At 41.4% G+C, this 17,044-nt stretch overlaps 1 long non-coding RNA gene across 2 annotated transcripts; it reads right to left on the bottom strand.

Annotated features, from left to right (window-relative positions):
- Positions 1-12,720: 12,720 nt before the first annotated feature.
- On the bottom strand, positions 12,721-16,958 carry LOC148057368 (uncharacterized). 2 transcript variants are annotated; one of them, XR_015704066.1, is made up of 3 exons: positions 16,833-16,958; positions 16,623-16,694; positions 12,721-15,563 (listed from the first exon to the last, which is right to left on the bottom strand). It is a non-coding gene; the product is annotated as an uncharacterized LOC148057368 (long non-coding RNA). The 2 variants fall into 2 exon arrangements; XR_015704063.1 differs by having other exon boundaries at positions 12,721-15,531.
- Between the last annotated feature and the right edge of the window lie 86 nt (positions 16,959-17,044).

Here is a 17,044-nt window from a genome sequence, read left to right as displayed (position 1 = left end):
ACTTAAATCTAAAAGGACTTCAGTGACAACCAGGAGCTCTTAGTCAGATTTTTGTGCCAAACTATGACTACCATTTAAGTCTCCAATGGCAGGTTATATTAAGAGGGCTAAAATATACCATGCCACTTCTCTTTTCTAATACTGACAAGAAAATAAAGTCTTAGAAGCTTTGTGATGTGAGGAGGCAACAGCAAGTATTATATCACTGACACTGGTAGCTGAAGTCCTTCATTAAAAGAAAAAAACACTTGGGAGCAATATAAATTTGCTAATAAGCAATGTGGAGAATTGTTATTTCATATGTCAATGTATTTTGCATTGATATTTTGAAAGTTTATTTGAATGTCTTAATTGAAAAAGTCTTTATGGTTCTATAATCTTAATTAAATCTGGCTTTTATTTTCCCACAAAAACAGCTCTACTGGACTCTGTTATTCTAATAATACCTTAACGTGGCTTAGAATATGATCTGAAGGAGCAAAATACTGAAATATAGTATCTATCTCATTTTACTTCTGTATCATATGTATAGTAACCATAGTGTACGCAACATCGCTTCAGTGTAAATACAATAGAGTTATACAGAGGGACTAGCTTTCTTTGCTAGACCACCAAATCAGTAGCTTTCCCTTAAATTTTGCTTCTTCAGTTTTGATGGATAGGTTAGTGAAAAGTTTAAGACTTGTCTGTGAACCTCCCACTCTATAAAATGGAGAAGAATTTTTCAGTTGCATATCCAGATTAACTAATCTCAGAAGAACTGGATGACAAGTTTCTAAGTCTGGTATCAGAAAAAGGCTTTTTAAAAGATGCTTTCAGAAATGCAACAAGATCTGCTGTCAAAGACAACTTGCAGTGCCCTCTGAGTCAATGCCACAGCCATTAACACCAGTAATCCCCAGGAGTCATGACCAAATCCTAGGCTACCTCAAAAAGGGTCCCTTCCATGGCTTCAAGTTTTTTTCTGAAGCAACTGAGCATGCTAGATGCTCTCCCTATAATATCTGAAGTATTGCTATTTTTACTTCATCCTGCAGCCTTGATTATCCTAAGTATCACTAAAAATGCATTGACTTCAGTGGGATTAGTCTCTCCTATATGTTACGTACCAACTGTAAGAATGGTTTCTGGAACCATTCACTAAAGAAGGAAAATAGGTACTAATATATAAAGCTGTATCCTTTTGTATCTGGAGAATTTGTGCTGAAATTCACTGAAATGCTGACAAGCTCCCTTCCATTTTGCTAACCACCTATTTACATAAAAAAGCAAATATTTCTAATAGGTATGACTCTCTGGACATTTAGAAAGCTTATGCAATATAGCCAAAGCCCACTAGAGATATTTTTTAATGTAAAAACAAATGAAGTCTTGTGTAAATATTTCCATAATCATCTTATGCAAATCAGAAATATTTTTCCTAATTGTGCTTCAAAGTAATATCTAGTCTTCAGAAGCACATGCTGAATTCTTTGTGACCCTCTTAAACAGGAATACTGTGTGAAGTATAAATGTCTGAACTAACTATGGTCTCTTGCATGTCTAGAAATAGAAAGGGGAAGAATTAGCAGAGAAAAAATGTTTCAAAGTACAGCTTTTGGTTATATAGTGGTTGTCTACTTCTAGTACTACCTTTTACCAACTTTTTAAAGATAAATAGCGTATTATTTAATATAATTTCTTGGAAGATTTCTAGTATTTTTTAATATTGATGTCTCACATCAAACAGCAATCACAACATTATCCCTCAGCGCATTTCCAGTGCATTCCTGAATATTAATTTCTATTGCTGTATAATTTTTACAAACTTTCTTAAAATTGTTTTCTTAATGAGATGTGGACATTTTTAGGTTACTGCAAATTGTGGAAGAAAAATGTATCTGAAGATGTGAACAAATACTCAGTTCATTAAAAGTTCAGTGCAAATTCTTTTTCTAGCTTTAAAAAATAGCATATAGTTTAATCGTGACTAACAGACTTTAGTTTTGTTTCTTTTACTTCAGTTGTAATTTAGAAGCCCTCTTGCTGTCTACCTTTAATCATGTTGTTTAATAATGAAGAATGAATGGTTTTCAGGAAAGACAGACAACTTTGAGCAGCGATATTAATCCTGCTCTAAACCATTCAAGCAACAAACTCTTATGAAAGTGTCAGCAGCATGCAACACCAAGTCTATGGCTTTCTTTTTTTACTTGGGTTTTGTAGAGCAGGATCCTACAATTTTACACAGGCTTATTGAGATCTTGGCAGCATGAAAAGTGTATTGCCATGGAAGAAAATAGAGCCACAAGCTGAGGGTCTCATTAGATTTCTACCTTGGGAACACTGTCTGAATTTGAACTGTAGGTTTCGATACTTTTTACTCAGTCCTGATTTTATGGTAATAAATAAGATATCTAAACTGTTGTGAGCAGCACCTACTACTTGCAATATGAAAAGACCACACAATTTAAGCAAAAATAAAAAAAAAGTCTACTGTTTTGCTTGAATTAACGTAACTGCATAATTCAAATCCTCCTCACTATTGAGTAACCAAATGCATCATTTTCATTCTATTTAAAATATAATTACTATTACAGTGTTATTGTGTTTCCATAAACAAAAATATTAGAGATTTGTTTGTAATAATTTCTGAATGGCACTGAAAAAAATACAATAAATGACATTTGGAACATCATGTTTTAAGTAGAGTGGCTCAGGATATTTTTTTTTCCATTTATCAGTGGGAAATGTAGTTTCCTTCAAAGTGCTGGTTTGTGCAGGGAAATTCTAGCTTTAATTTTCCTTCAGAAAAAAAACAAAACAAAACAAAAGAAAAAGTGTTGATTTAGAAAGTCAGGGCATCCCAGGGTGAAACTATTTCATGTGTCAAACTGGCTAAGATACTTTGTTTTAGGTTGTCAAGCAGAAACTTGTGTCAGGTCTTGCAAGAATTACAGTACAATTTCCTCAAGCCATCATTCTCTGCGTTGTTCTCTCTCTTTAGATGGCCTTTTCTGTGATACCCTTCTGTCCCGCAACTCTGAAACAGTGCTTCAGAGGAGCTATAGATTAACGCTGGAGTACAAGCCACAGAGAAGAAAGAGAGCAAAAGACACTTGAATCACAGTATTTGGGCAGCACAGGCATCGCAGGTACATTCAGTGCATACAGGTCAAGCTGAGTTGAGCCAAGCAAAACCACTTTGGTTTTAAAAGTAAAAACAGTACATTTTGACATTTCTGAATCAAATTTCTTTCTAATGTTCCAGGCCAGTATTCATGATAATAATGATTTTCCATACAGAAAGTTTTGAAAAGGGTTTATTTGAATGCAGTAAAATATTGCTTTTAAAAAGAGAATCATATATTTACTTCTAAGTCTAATGTATCATTTTATTATGCCTTAACATTTTGACATCTTTTTCACAGTATTTCATACAGCATGATTTTTGGCACTCACACATACCTCAGATAACGATTTAAATATCTTTTCAGGAAGTTAAGTTAGAGAAAATCTTTGTCCATCTTCCAATCTATAGCAACAACAGTCTGATGACACTGCTAATTCCAGTGCAACAAAGATAATTTACTATTTCTCTTCTGCATATTTAGAACCTGCTTAAGTGGAAATAAAGCAAAATTCTGTTAAACAAAACCTTTTGTTATGCCCAAGCAACTTTTGTTGAAATCTACAGGAGTGCATGTACAAGTCAAAAATGGGTCAACAGATATGAAGTTCTTTCATATTCCAAGTGCACTGAAATTCTACAAAAAGGAGAACAATGACAAAATTACAGTTGCTGACAGTTTTGGATGCACTTTTGTATAATGACAAATCTGTCATATTTTCCTGTTGCAGCCAGTAGTTAAACAGCATCTTGTAATTCAGGATACAGCACAATAAGGTATGAAATGGAACAGTCATGAAAAGCCAATTTAGGAAACAAAAGCTGCTTAACTGACATCCATCACGTACCCTCACCTTTGATATTCATCATCCACTGTTGGACCTACCTGCAAATTTAGTTAGCTAGCTATTTAGCCCTTTTATTTTTCCTACTTTTTAGGAAAGGTCTAAAAAAATAAAATAAAAGATATATATTCCTTAAAGGCTTTTTTCCAACTCATTCATTAAAGATTTGATTCAAGCCAGTCAAAATCTAGGTAAAATAAATAGTAATTTTGTACCTGCAGGCTTTGATCTTACAGTGATCCAGTACCAAAGATCTGGGCAAGGGTCTGTCCATGTGCCAGTCAATGCAGGCTCAGGTTGTCAGGGAGGTGAATCATCTTGTGACACTAGAACGGGATTCAAGAGACAAACATCTCCCTAGGACTCCTTATAGGACCTCGGTAAGTTGTTTAATTTTTCTGAATTTTCAATAAATTGTCTTTGAAAAGGGGAATGGCAACTTCATCTCTTCCCCTTAGGAATATGATTATAAATTCATCAATGTTTTTAAGATGCTCAGGTGTTAAGGTGTTTTGGTAATACATATAAATACGTTGCCAGCAATGTGCCTGTAGCACACATACAGAGGACACTACTCCAGTCTCTGATGCTGAATGTCTATTAAAATGAATGACATTTGACTGTAAAATCCACTCTAGATTAATTATTTGTATATAAATAGCAAAATAACAGCTATTGGACGTGCAAAATTTATTAATAATAGCAGGAAAGTAATGCTTTTCTTGTGTTGTTTCTAGGCATGTAAGTCTGACTTTTATCTCCTTGATTTCCTTAGTTAATATATTACTGAATAAAAATGACCATGGTAGGCTGTAGGTGCACCATGAACAGGCTTAGAAAGGGACTAGAGAAATTCATGTGTAACAGGTTTATAAAGACAAACTAAATAGCCTCATCTGCGTGAGTACTACGGGATGGACTGCAAACAATAGCCAGGCTTGCATAGGCTTTCTAAATGGCATCTCCCATTGCTATTGTCAGAGACACAATGAAAAGAAATACACCCATTTTTCTTCTAAGTCTTACCAGTTATGCTCCACTGTCACGCAGGGTGTGCTTTCAATTTTATTATGCCCAAGTTCAGAGTCTAATCCAAAAATTCAGCAGGAGTATTGCCAGTGGTTGCAAATAGCCTGCTTTATTACCTTGGAAAAGTTGCCTAGTCTCAGTTCCAGGAGGCTGTCTGGGATTTGCACTTTTTATAGAGGAATCATCTGAAAGCATCTGAAATAGGCAAGTCTAAATGGAAACTTGTTAGTCCTAGCACTGATGTTAACCAATATGGTTTGCACTTTCTCATGTTCATAGCTGTGTATCCATTAGGAGAAAAACGAATGCAGCCCTTGGGTCATTTGGGATTTTTTGTCTTTTGCAATCAAAATCAGAACATATTTTGATTCAACAGAATATCAGTGGTCCTGAGGTGGTGGGATACACATTCTGTAACCATCCCACACAGAAACATGCACGTCTATGGCCCACTCTGACAGAAGTCTCACCAGAGACAGCTCTCATTTTGTTCTATCACCATTTGTGATTCACAGAGTTACTCTGTAATTGTTTTTATCAATATAATTTTATACTTCAAAAAGAAAATATTATTAGGGTAAGTGAGTGAAAACTACTTTGGCATCATCCTTACATTTCATTTCTTTAAGAAAAGCCTATGTAGAGTGGCTGCATTTTTAATAGACCGGCCTGGCTGGACGGAGAACTTTGGCTAGAACTCAGGAAAAAAAGGAGAGCCTACCACCTTTGGAAGAAGGGGCAGGCGACTCAGGGGGACTACAAGAATGTTGTGAGAATATGCAGGGAGAAGATCAGAAAGGCAAAGGCGCAGCTGGAACTTAAACTGGCCACCGCCACTAAAGACAACAAAAGAAGTTTTTATAAATATGTTAGTGACAAAAGGAGAGCCAGGGAGAATCTCCCTCCTTTGTTGGATGCAGAAGGTAACCTGGCCACGAAGGATGAGGAGAAGGCAGAGGTACTTAATGCCTTCTTTGCCTCAGTCTTTAATAGTCAAGCTAGTCATCCTCGGGTTTTTCAGGCCCCTGAGCTGGGAGATGGAGATAGGACGCAGAATGAAGTCCCAGTTGTCGAAGAGGAGGTAGTCACTGACCTGCTCCTCCACCTGGATGCGCACAAGTCCATGGGCCCACATGGGATCCACCCGAGGATACTGAGGGAGCTGGCAGAGGAGCTGGCGAGGCCACTCGCCATTATTTATCAGCAGTCCTGGTCAACCGGGGAGGTCCCAGATGACTGGAAGCTAGCAAACGTGACGCCCCTCTACAAGAAGGGTCGGAAGGAGCATCCAGGGAACTACAGGCCTGTCAGCCTGACCTCAGTGGTGGGAAAGGTCATGGAGCAGATCATCTGCCATTATGCAGCAAGTGCGGGACAACCAAGGGATCAGGCCCAGCCAGCATGGGTTTATGAAAGGGAGGTCCTGTTTCACTAACCTGGTCTCCTTCTATGACAAGGTGACCCGCTTAGTGGATGAGGGGAAGGCTGTGGATGTTGTCTACTTGGACTTTAGTAAGGCCTTTGACACTGTCTCCCACAGCATTCTCCTGGAGAAGCTGGCTGCTTACGGCTTGGATAAGTGCACTCTGCGCTGGGTTAAAAACTGGCTGGACAGCCAAGCCCAGAGAGTGGTGGTGAATGGAGTCAAATCCAGTTGGCGGCCAGTCATGAGTGGTGTTCCCCAGGGCTCAGTGTTGGGGCCGGTCCGGTTCAACATCTTCATTGATGATCTGGATGAGGGGATTGAGTGCACCCTCAGTAAGTTTGCAGATGACACCAAGCTGGGTGGAAGTGTCGATCTGCTGGAGGGCAGGAAGGCCCTACAGAGGGACCTGGACAGGCTGGACCGATGGGCCGGGGCCAACTGCATGAGATACAAGAAGGCTCAGTGCCGGGTCCTGCACTTCGGTCACAACAACCCCGTGCAACACTACAGGCTGGGGAAGGAGTGGCTGGAGAGCTGCCTGGCAGAAAAGGACCTGGGGGTGTTGGTTGACAGCCACCTGAACATGAGCCAGCAGTGTGCTCAGGTGGCCAAGGAGGCCAATGGCATCCTGGCTTGTATCAGGAATAGTGAGGCCAGAAGGACCAGGGAGGTGATAGTGCCCCTGTACTCGGCACTGGTGAGGCCGCACCTTGAGTACTGTGTTCAGTTTTGGGCCCCTCACTACAAGAAGGACATCGAGGTGCTGGAGCATGTCCAGAGGAGGGCAACGAAGTTGGTGAAGGTCCTAGAGCACATGTCTTATGAGGAGCAGCTGAGGGAACTGCGGTTGTTTAGCCTGGAGAAGAGAAGGCTGAGGGGAGACCTTCTTGCTCTCTACAACTACCTGAAAGGAGGTTGTAGCAAGGTGGGGGTCGGCCTCTTCTCCCTAGTAACAAGTGATAGGATGAGAGGAAACGGCCTCAAGCTGCGCCAGGGGAAGTTTAGGTTAGACATTAGGAAAAACTTCTTCACCGAAAGGGTAGTCAAGCATTGGAACAGGCTGCCCAGGGAAGTGGTTGAGTCTCCATCCCTGAAGGTATTTAAAGAACGGATAGATACGGTGCTCGAAGACATGGTATAGATGGACTTGGCAGTGATACGTTGACGGTTGGACTCGATGATCTTAAGGGTCTTTTCCAACCTTGACAATTCTATGATTCTATGATTCTATAAGCCCACTGGGGAATAAAAACAACAGGTCCAATGTGTGACAGACTTGCAGCACTTTATAATACTTCATATGTGTGCATTTCAGTGTAATATATCACAAGCTGTGCCATAGCACACACCATAAATGTCACAGACAAAATCATCAGCAAAAGTTTCATCTCAAAAGTTCCACTGGCTTCATTATACACACCATGAATTAAGAGCTTGCAGGACAAAGTTAGCATGTATAATGAAATATCTGAATACAATATGCCCCGATTTCCCTCATACTGAGGTACCAAAAAACATTAACAATGTCGAGAGCAGATCTTTCTCCCCCACAAAGTAAACTGTTGCTGATTTTTTTAACTTTACATTCAGTTGAGCTCTCTGTTGAAATCGCCTGTGACTAGACTGACTCACTTGACATTTTAAGCTCCTGAAACTACAGCTTGTTACTTCTTCATTTATCCTTAGAATAATTTCCTTGATTAAATTTAGCTAAGATTAAAGTAATTTCACTTGTGACAGGCCTTTGACACTAATATTTGATGATAGGCATGAGTCTTCTTCACAGGTTTACTTCTTTCCTCCTTTGTCATCAGTAGGTACTTTTAAAGAGGGTTGGCCATGTAAAACCCCTACAGTATGAACATAAAGAAATGAAGAGTGAATCGAGGATTCACAGTAAAGCCCACAAGTGATATTCAATAGAACAGGGGCTGAAGTGCATAGTTTATGTAAAGCTAGGCAATATGGCAAATTCTTGGCAATTTATATACTTGTTTTGATAGGTAGGTGAAAAGAGAAAGAGAAGGTGAAAGGGCATCCAGATCTTTTCCTTGGGGACGAGAGGGGGGTGTGGTGTGAAGGGACAAGAGGGAAAAAGAGAGGAAAAAAAAAGAAAACTCTTATTCTGGGAAGTGCTTTAGACCTCAGCACCATCTATTCAAGTCATTACAAGAAAAAACAAGTGCACACAAGTTATAGCGTCAGATTCTACATCCCCAATCACAAATGAACAGCATCTGACTACACCAGCAGCCCCTCTCAGATCACCAGGGGATGCTGAACAGGAAAGCCCAGTGGTTCAAAGGACCCATCAAACTTGTTTGTGTTTTATTCAGTCGAATTGCCTTCTGTTAATGAAAATGGGAACAGAAGGGACTCAACACAGGATCAACTCTACTGCTATCTTTCCTGACAAATGGCCATTCTAACCCTAAGATCTTCCAGTAATGAGGATTCAATAATATCCCAGCTGATACAAGTCCTTTAATTACTACTGGAAAGTTCACCTGATAGCTTACATCAATCTTCCTTTTTGCAGTTTCTCATCCTCTATAAATGCAGAGAGCACATAAGCCCTTTTTAACGTACCTTTCAAATATCATGGAATCATAGAATGGTTTGGGTTGGAAGGGCCCTTCAAAGATTATCTAGTCCAAACCCTGGGCTTGTGATTCATCCTGCCTTACTGAAGTTTCTTGGACTCTGTGAGGATATGGGAACCAAGATTTCCTTTCATCTTCAGGTGAACTGGTTTACCTTTATTAGCTTGAATCATGTGACACCTCCTGAGTGCCCTTCTCACTTTATAAATCAAAGACTTAGAAAATTTAAGACTATGTATATAGACTGTGTCCTAAGGTTTTTTGCTTTGCAAATTAACTTGAAATTATTTTTATTAATATATTATTATATATAAATCATTATTGTTAACTGCTTATAATATTTGCTTGGCACCATATGCATTTTCATTTATCCTGCATAAAACTTTTAGAGAACACTATAAATTTTTTAGTGTAAACACAACTAATGGCACTGTATTCCAAAATCAAACATATCTCTTGATAGTTTAGCTATGCAAAGTACCTCAGTGAAAAGAACAACTTTGACAAACAGCTAACTTCACAAGAATGATTAATATAAAAGCTAATTCACAAAGTTCTGCAACAACAGTCCTTTAGGAAATCTTATAAATAATGACAGAACAAATTTCAATTCCATACATTTTTTCAGCCTTGGGTATTTTGTATCACTTTAATAGATTTCTCTCTCATAACTATTTTACTTTTTTATGATGAGCACCACCATAGATATATGTGAGGTAATGTCCATTCGTAATATGAGAGCAGTTATTTTTGCTCCAAGGCTTTTCAGGTGGTCTTAGATGGCTCTTTGCAGCTGGCATGAGCTGAGTTATTTCAGGACTTTTTTTCCTGGGGGGCTGTGAGTTGACTTGTGGACTCATGTAATGAATTCAGGGTAGGCTTTAGAAGAGTATCAGCTCCAAATGGGCTAGTCTGTAACCTCACTGCAGTGCAGATAAATTACCATGACAATCAAAAGCAGAGCCAGAGGTCAAGGTATCCTCTCTGCTATACCATCATTAACATAATTTACTAAGAGGTTTTCAAACATGGATGGTATTGTGGTGACTCTCCATTAAGAATGTCAGTTAACTGTAGTGAAAACATATCCTAACACATCAGCCAGCTCCTATGCTTATTGATATGACAGACATGCACTCTCCAACAAACTAGCCAACACTTGTAAAGAGCATGGTTTTTAACAAGGTACTCTGTTGTGAAATGACCAAGGGTGAGGTTTTAGTTAGCATTCAGATGTATATGTTGCACACCAATGTAACTGTCAAATAGCCTTTTAAGAAGTAAAGGCTGTTTTAGCAGGGCCTGTAGTGATAGGACAAGGGGAAATGGTTTTAAACTACAAGAGGGTAGATTCAGTCTAGATATAAGGAAGAAATTTTTTACTGTAAGGGTGGTGAAACACCAGAACAGGTTGCCCAGAGAGGTGGTAGGTGCCCCATCCCTGGGAGCATTCAAGGTCAGGCTGGACGGGGCTTTGAGCAACCTGATCTAGTTGTAGATGTCCCGGCTCATCACAGGGGAGCTGGACGAGATGACCTTTAAAGGTCCCTTCCAACCCAAACCATTCTATGATTCTCTGAAAATTTGAAGGAACTTTCTCTGTTACCACATCCAGTCCATCGATAACTGGCAACCACATTATGGCATCTCTTTTATAAACTGACTGAAATCTGCCCAAAAAAACAGTTGAGTTCTTGTCCCTACATTTCCAAATGAAAGTCCCCCCAAACCCCACCAATCTGAGGGTTCACTGTTCTTCTAATTTCCAGCTTAAACTTCAGATCAGTTGATACCTGGTTTTGTGCCTGTCTTGTTCTTCACTTTTAAAATGAAGACCTCTTCTTCTGCTCAGCCACCCCTTCTAAGGTTACTGGCTGACTTAGTGTAGAGGCATACACAATAATTTTAAGTATATTAGTTCATGTACCTCAATTGTGACAGTAAAAAAATCACAGAATACTACTTTTTTTCTCTTGAGACTCAGAATGCCACATTCCTGTATCTACAGTCCCTGAAAATTTACACTGTACTGCTGATACTGGACTTCACAAATTACAATAAGAGCAGCAGAGATTGCTTCCATAGCCCAAGCTGCATCTTTTCAAAATAATCTTCCTGTTGAAGGCAGTTCAGTTGTCCAGCATTGATGAAGATTCATGGGCCAAAAAAAGGCTAATATTTTTACTTATGCCAAACACAAGTATAAATTGGGAGAGGAGTGGCTGGAGAACAGCCCTGCAGAAAGGGATCTGAGGGTGCTGGTCGACAGCTCGGTATGAGTCAGCAGTGTGCCCTGGCAGCCAAGAGGGCAAACCACATCCTGGGGTACATCAAACACAGCATAACCAGCTGGTCAAAAGATGTGATTATCCCACTATATTCAGCGTTAGTGTGGCCTCATCTCGACTACTGTGTGCAGATCTGGGCCCCACAATTTAAAAGAAGGATGTTATGGTCCTTGAATGCGTCCAGAGGAAGAAGGCAACAAAGCTGGTGAAAGGGCTGGAAGGAATGACGCCCCTCTACAAGAAGGGTCGGAAGGAGCATCCAGGGAACTACAGGCCTGTCAGCCTGACCTCAGTGGTGGGAAAGGTCATGGAGCAGATCATCTTCAGTGCCATTATGCAGCAAGTGCAGGACAACTGAGGGATCAGGCCCAGCCAGCATAGGTTTATGAAAGGGAGGTCCTGTTTCACTAACCTGGTCTCCTTCTATGACAAGGTGACCCGCTTAGTGGATGAGGGGAAGGCTGTGGATGTTGTCTACTTGGACTTTAGTAAGGCCTTTGACACTGTCTCCCACAGCATTCTCCTGGAGAAGCTGGCTGCTTACGGCTTGGATAAGTGCACTCTGCGCTGGGTTAAAAACTGGCTGGACGGCCAAGCCCAGAGCGTGGTGGTGAATGGAGTCAAATCCAGTTGGCGGCCGGTCATGAGTGGTGTTCCCCAGGGCTCAGTGTTGGGGCCGGTCCGGTTCAACATCTTCATTGATGATCTGGATGAGGGGATTGAGTGCACCCTCAGTAAGTTTGCAGATGACACCAAGCTGGGTGGAAGTGTCGATCTGCTGGAGGGCAGGAAGGCCCTACAGAGGGACCTGGACAGGCTGGACCGATGGGCCGGGGCCAACTGCATGAGATACAAGAAGGCTCAGTGCCGGGTCCTGCACTTCGGTCACAACAACCCCGTGCAACACTACAGGCTGGGGAAGGAGTGGCTGGAGAGCTGCCTGGCAGAAAAGGACCTGGGGGTGTTGGTTGACAGCCACCTGAACATGAGCCAGCAGTGTGCTCAGGTGGCCAAGGAGGCCAATGGCATCCTGGCCTGTATCAGGAATAGTGAGGCCAGCAGGACCAGGGAGGTGATAGTGCCCCTGTACTCGGCACTGGTGAGGCCGCACCTTGAGTACTGTGTTCAGTTTTGGGCCCCTCACTACAAGAAGGACATCGAGGTGCTGGAGCATGTCCAGAGGAGGGCAACGAAGTTGGTGAAGGGTCTAGAGCACAAGTCTTATGAGGAGCAGCTGAGGGAACTGCGGTTGTTTAGCCTGGAGAAGAGAAGGCTGAGGGGAGACCTTCTTGCTCTCTACAACTACCTGAAAGGAGGTTGTAGCGAGGTGGGCGTCGGTCTCTTCTCCCTAGTAACGAGTGATAGGATGAGAGGAAACGGCCTCAAGCTGCGCCAGGGGAAGTTTAGGTTGGATATTAGAAAAAACTTTTTCACTGAAAGGGTAGTCAGGCATTGGAACAGGCTGCCCAGGGAAGTGGTTGAGTCTCCATCCCTGGAGGTATTTAAAAGATGGGTAGATGTGGTGCTTGAGGACATGGTTTAGTGGTGGACTTGGCAGTGCTAGGTTAACGGTTGGACTCGATGATCTTAAGGGTCTTTTCCAACCTTAACGATTCTATGATTTTGTGATTCTATGATTCTATGAATGTCCTGTGAAGAGAGGCTAAAGACTCTGGATTTGTCTAGTTTGGAGAAAAGGAGGCTGACGGAGACCTCATGGCTCTCTACAGCCTCCTAAGGAAGGGAAGTGGAGAGGGAGGTGCCGATCTCTTCTCCCTGGTATCCAGTGACAGGACATGTGGGAATGGCTCAAAGCTGCATCAGGGAAGGTTTAGACTAGACATTAGGAAGCATTTCTTTACCGAGAGGGTGGTCAAACACTGCAACAGGCTTCCTAGAAAGGTGGTCAATGCCCCAAGCCTGGCAGCATTTAAGAGGCATTTGGACAATGCCCTAAATAATCTACTTTAACTTTTGGTCAGCCCAGGAGTGGTCAGGCAGTTGGACTGGCTGATCGTTGTAGGTCCCTTCCAACTGAACTAGTCTATTCTGTTCTGTTCTGTTCTGTTCTATTCTACCAGCTGCACAGCAGAGCAATCATTTGTTTTTATCTACCTAAACGCTCTGTGTCATGTAAGTTTTCCCAGAAGGAGAGTTGCGCTACCCTGAAAAAAGTCTACGGACAACTTCAGAGCAGCCTCGGTTGCTACACAGAGGAAAACAACAAAAGAGTTGCTCTGCCACTCCTTGTTTCATACACATAAAAGACGGTATTTCAGGGCAAGGATCTGATCTGGCTTTTATAGCTCCGCCAACCCCACAGCCACAACCCCATGGCTGGGCAGGCGTACTCATTTCTACAGCTGCAGCTGGCACCTGGAAAGTTAAACAACCTGGCCGCACCGGAAAAGAAAAACCAGGCAGGCAGCAAACAGGAGAGTGGATATAGGGGAAAGCGCTGAAGAGGGAAAAATAAGGAGAAAGCAGCTGAGTGAGAGAGAGGTGGTAAAGCAAAAGAAAGGGAGGGATTATTCCTGGTGGTTATAAGGGACTAAACAGCTTGAATTTCTTTAAGGAGCACGACAGGAGGCACGGAGAATCAAAAACACAGTCAACGTACACAGGAAAAACAATGACTCCATTCTGAGAGTGCCAACTGTTTACTTTAAAGTATCAAACCTTGTCGCTAATGTACTTCTCTCCTCAGTCAGTTCATTTTTCCTCCCAAGGGCCCTGGTCCTGCAAGCACTTCGAAGCTAGTAACTGTACCTAATGCAACCGCTCCGGTCCCAAGAGGTGCCTGGGGGTTAGGAACCCTCTCTGTGACATGCACATTTTTCCACAGAATATGCATCTTCCATTATATATTTTGAATAACTAAATGTAAGTTTGATATATTCACGCGCAGCCTCAACACACTGCTTTCTACTGGGATCTTTTCCCAAAAAGCGACTGGCAGCTGGGGCCATGGTGCAGTAAAGAATCTTTAAACAATGCAGAAAAGATTAATGACATAATTTCAAACAATGTGAAATATTTGCATAATAGCTTCATATGAATTGTAAATTAATTTCAACATTTCATTACTAAGCATATACACTGGATTTTCCACCTTAACACCATTTGCTAAATACTGCACTTGTCTCATTTGATTGAATTGCTTGTCTAAAAGAAGAAACTGTAGTTTTCTAGGAAAAAAAAACAAAACAAAACAAAACAAAACAAAACAAAAAATGCAGCTGCAGTAAAGTTACCTTTGCTTTTGTAAGAAACAGAGGTTGACTCTGCTGGTCTGATCTAAAGCATGTCCTTGTCCTCCATCCCAGGAAAGCCAGCTGTTGCCTGGCACTACTGTAAAGCGTTACTCAATATTAGGAGGGAGTGGCAGGCAGAGCTGGGGGCAAGGCAAGGTTTTGGGGGAGTCAACAAGGGCCAGCCACTGTCCCTTATACCGAGGCCACTCAGCGTGATGGTAACTCGCTAGAATACTTGTGCTGACAACTATTATCCCTGAAAGCAAACACTCTCCCGAGAAAAGTTAGGTTGTTTTAGAAGATAATTTTTTTTGCTGTTAAAAGCTTATCAAGAGAATTTAGACAGAAGTTTGTACTTCGAGAAAAGAGCAACCTGGTTCATGCCTCACACCTTGGAAAGCCCCTCTCCTCACCAGGCATCGAAGAAGGGCTCAGCTGCTTTTATGGTTTGAAAAGCAAAGATGAACTTCCTTTTTGTTCTGCGGTGTCAGTGAACTCTGAACTGCCACTGTCTCCAGAGGGAAAACAAAGATCTAATGCGCCATGGATCCTCCTGTGCAAACTGTAGGGGCAGAACTGCAGCTTGGTTGTGGAAGGAGGAGTGTTTAGCAGCTGGCAGGTTAAAGTGGACGAAAGGCAAAAAGAAATTTGACTTCAGTGGGAGCTACTATCTGTGTTAGAAACAAATTGATACTGTTCGACATTTATTGCATGACACCAGGCAAATTATTTCTGTTAAATATGAACAACAGACGTTTTCCACAGAAAGGAACCAAGGAACCTTCACGATATTTAAATTATTCCTGCTTTCATTGATTAAACAAGTAAAAAAAAAGCTCCAAACTCTTTTATGATGACTGAGAGTCTTGTAAGATGTGCAGGACATGTAGCTGACCCACGTGAAGGTTATAAGCAACATAAGAGCAGACGTCTAAGTTCTGGCAGAACAGCTTCTGTTTCTCTGCAGTTATTGAGCTCTGTGAAGAAGAGATGATTCTACTCATTCCTCCTGTAAACACATAGGTAACTTCAAAGGGAAATCAGTGCTAAAGATTTTTCAAAGGAAAGTAAATTAGGTTTTTACTCTATCATTTCAGCATTAAAAAATTGGCAAACAGTTGTAAATATATATATTTATTAACACCTCATTAACAGTGCACTGGATAGGCAAACAAAAATTTTTTCAGAATTCCAGGGAGCTAACTTCCAGATTAAGAAGAAAGACACAAATCAAGGTTCTTCTCTTGCAGCCTTTTGATTTAAAGAAATACTTTCAAGTTATGCTTAACCATCAGGCTAGGAAATGTAATATACAGCTAGAATCAGAATCTACTTCTATATCACCAAATTAAAAGTAGTGTAATACAAAGCCTCTCCGAGACATGCTCTGCCTCGTTTACCTCAAACAGGAATTACTAAAAGTGAATTTCACAGTACTTTTACTAACATTAGCTGCACTAGCTACGTTGGATGTTAAACCTGTACCAAACGATACCCCTGCCCTTGAGACCCTGAAGAAGATCCTCAGAGGATCTCAGGGTGTATTCTTGTGCAAACGTACACATTTCTGCTCGGTTACAAAGTGATCAGTCCAGCCCAGTGACTCAGTGACAGAACCAAGAAAGAACACTGTGCATTTCGTGTATATTGGTTTCTTTGTTTCTGCTTTTTGTTTTCTTTAAATTAAGAAAATTATATTAATGCAAGGGTATCAGCAAGCTCCATAAATTGTGATATTCTAAGTAAATAATACAAACAGATATACATAACTTCAGAATAAATTGTGAGGTAAAACCTTTTCCCTTGTGACCCCCATGTAAATTATAATCGTTGTAACTGACATCACACACAATGTGAAATTATTTATTGTACGCTGTTACAACAGTGATAAGGGGACATAATGTAACTGGAAAATAAGGCTGGTTCCCTCGCCGAGTCCAAACAGTATCACACATAGTATCATAGGCAGCCGCTTCAGAAGTTACTTACGACAATTGAGTGTGATCTTAGAAAGATTAATTAGGTAAGTGCCTCAAAGAAGAGAGGATGTACGGGAAGTATACTTAACCGTTTCGCCATCATGAAGAATCAGTTATGCCTTCGTAAGCATCAATTAATCAGGTGTATCCAGGAAAGATCTCTGCCAGATAAGAGTTGGAAGAATATGGCTCGGAGCATATTAAAAGGAAGATTACAGGGAAGGTTATGCTAAAACAACTCACAATTTTATTTTCCCATGAGACTGTATTCCCCCCCTATCAATTACTCGTTAATTTACCGTTTTGTTGTCGCAGTTGCTTTGCATGCCTCCTACACGCTCCAACTCGCTTTTCTTGGCGGAGGGCGGGCGGGAAATAAAAATCAAACTTGGAAAAGCCCCAGGGAAATGGCGGCCGCCCGCCCGACGGGCTGCGCCGGCGGCGCTCCGCAGCCCTCGGCAGCCTCCGCGGGCGGGGCGCGGCGGGGCGGCGGACGAGGCACCCCGCCGCG

This window comes from Nipponia nippon, unplaced genomic scaffold (genome assembly GCF_047370975.1).
Source record: "Nipponia nippon isolate SJK-2023a ecotype South Korea unplaced genomic scaffold, ASM4737097v1 scaffold_1, whole genome shotgun sequence".
Classification (NCBI taxonomy): domain Eukaryota; kingdom Metazoa; phylum Chordata; class Aves; order Pelecaniformes; family Threskiornithidae; genus Nipponia; species Nipponia nippon.
This window is presented reverse-complemented; position numbering and strand designations above follow the sequence as displayed.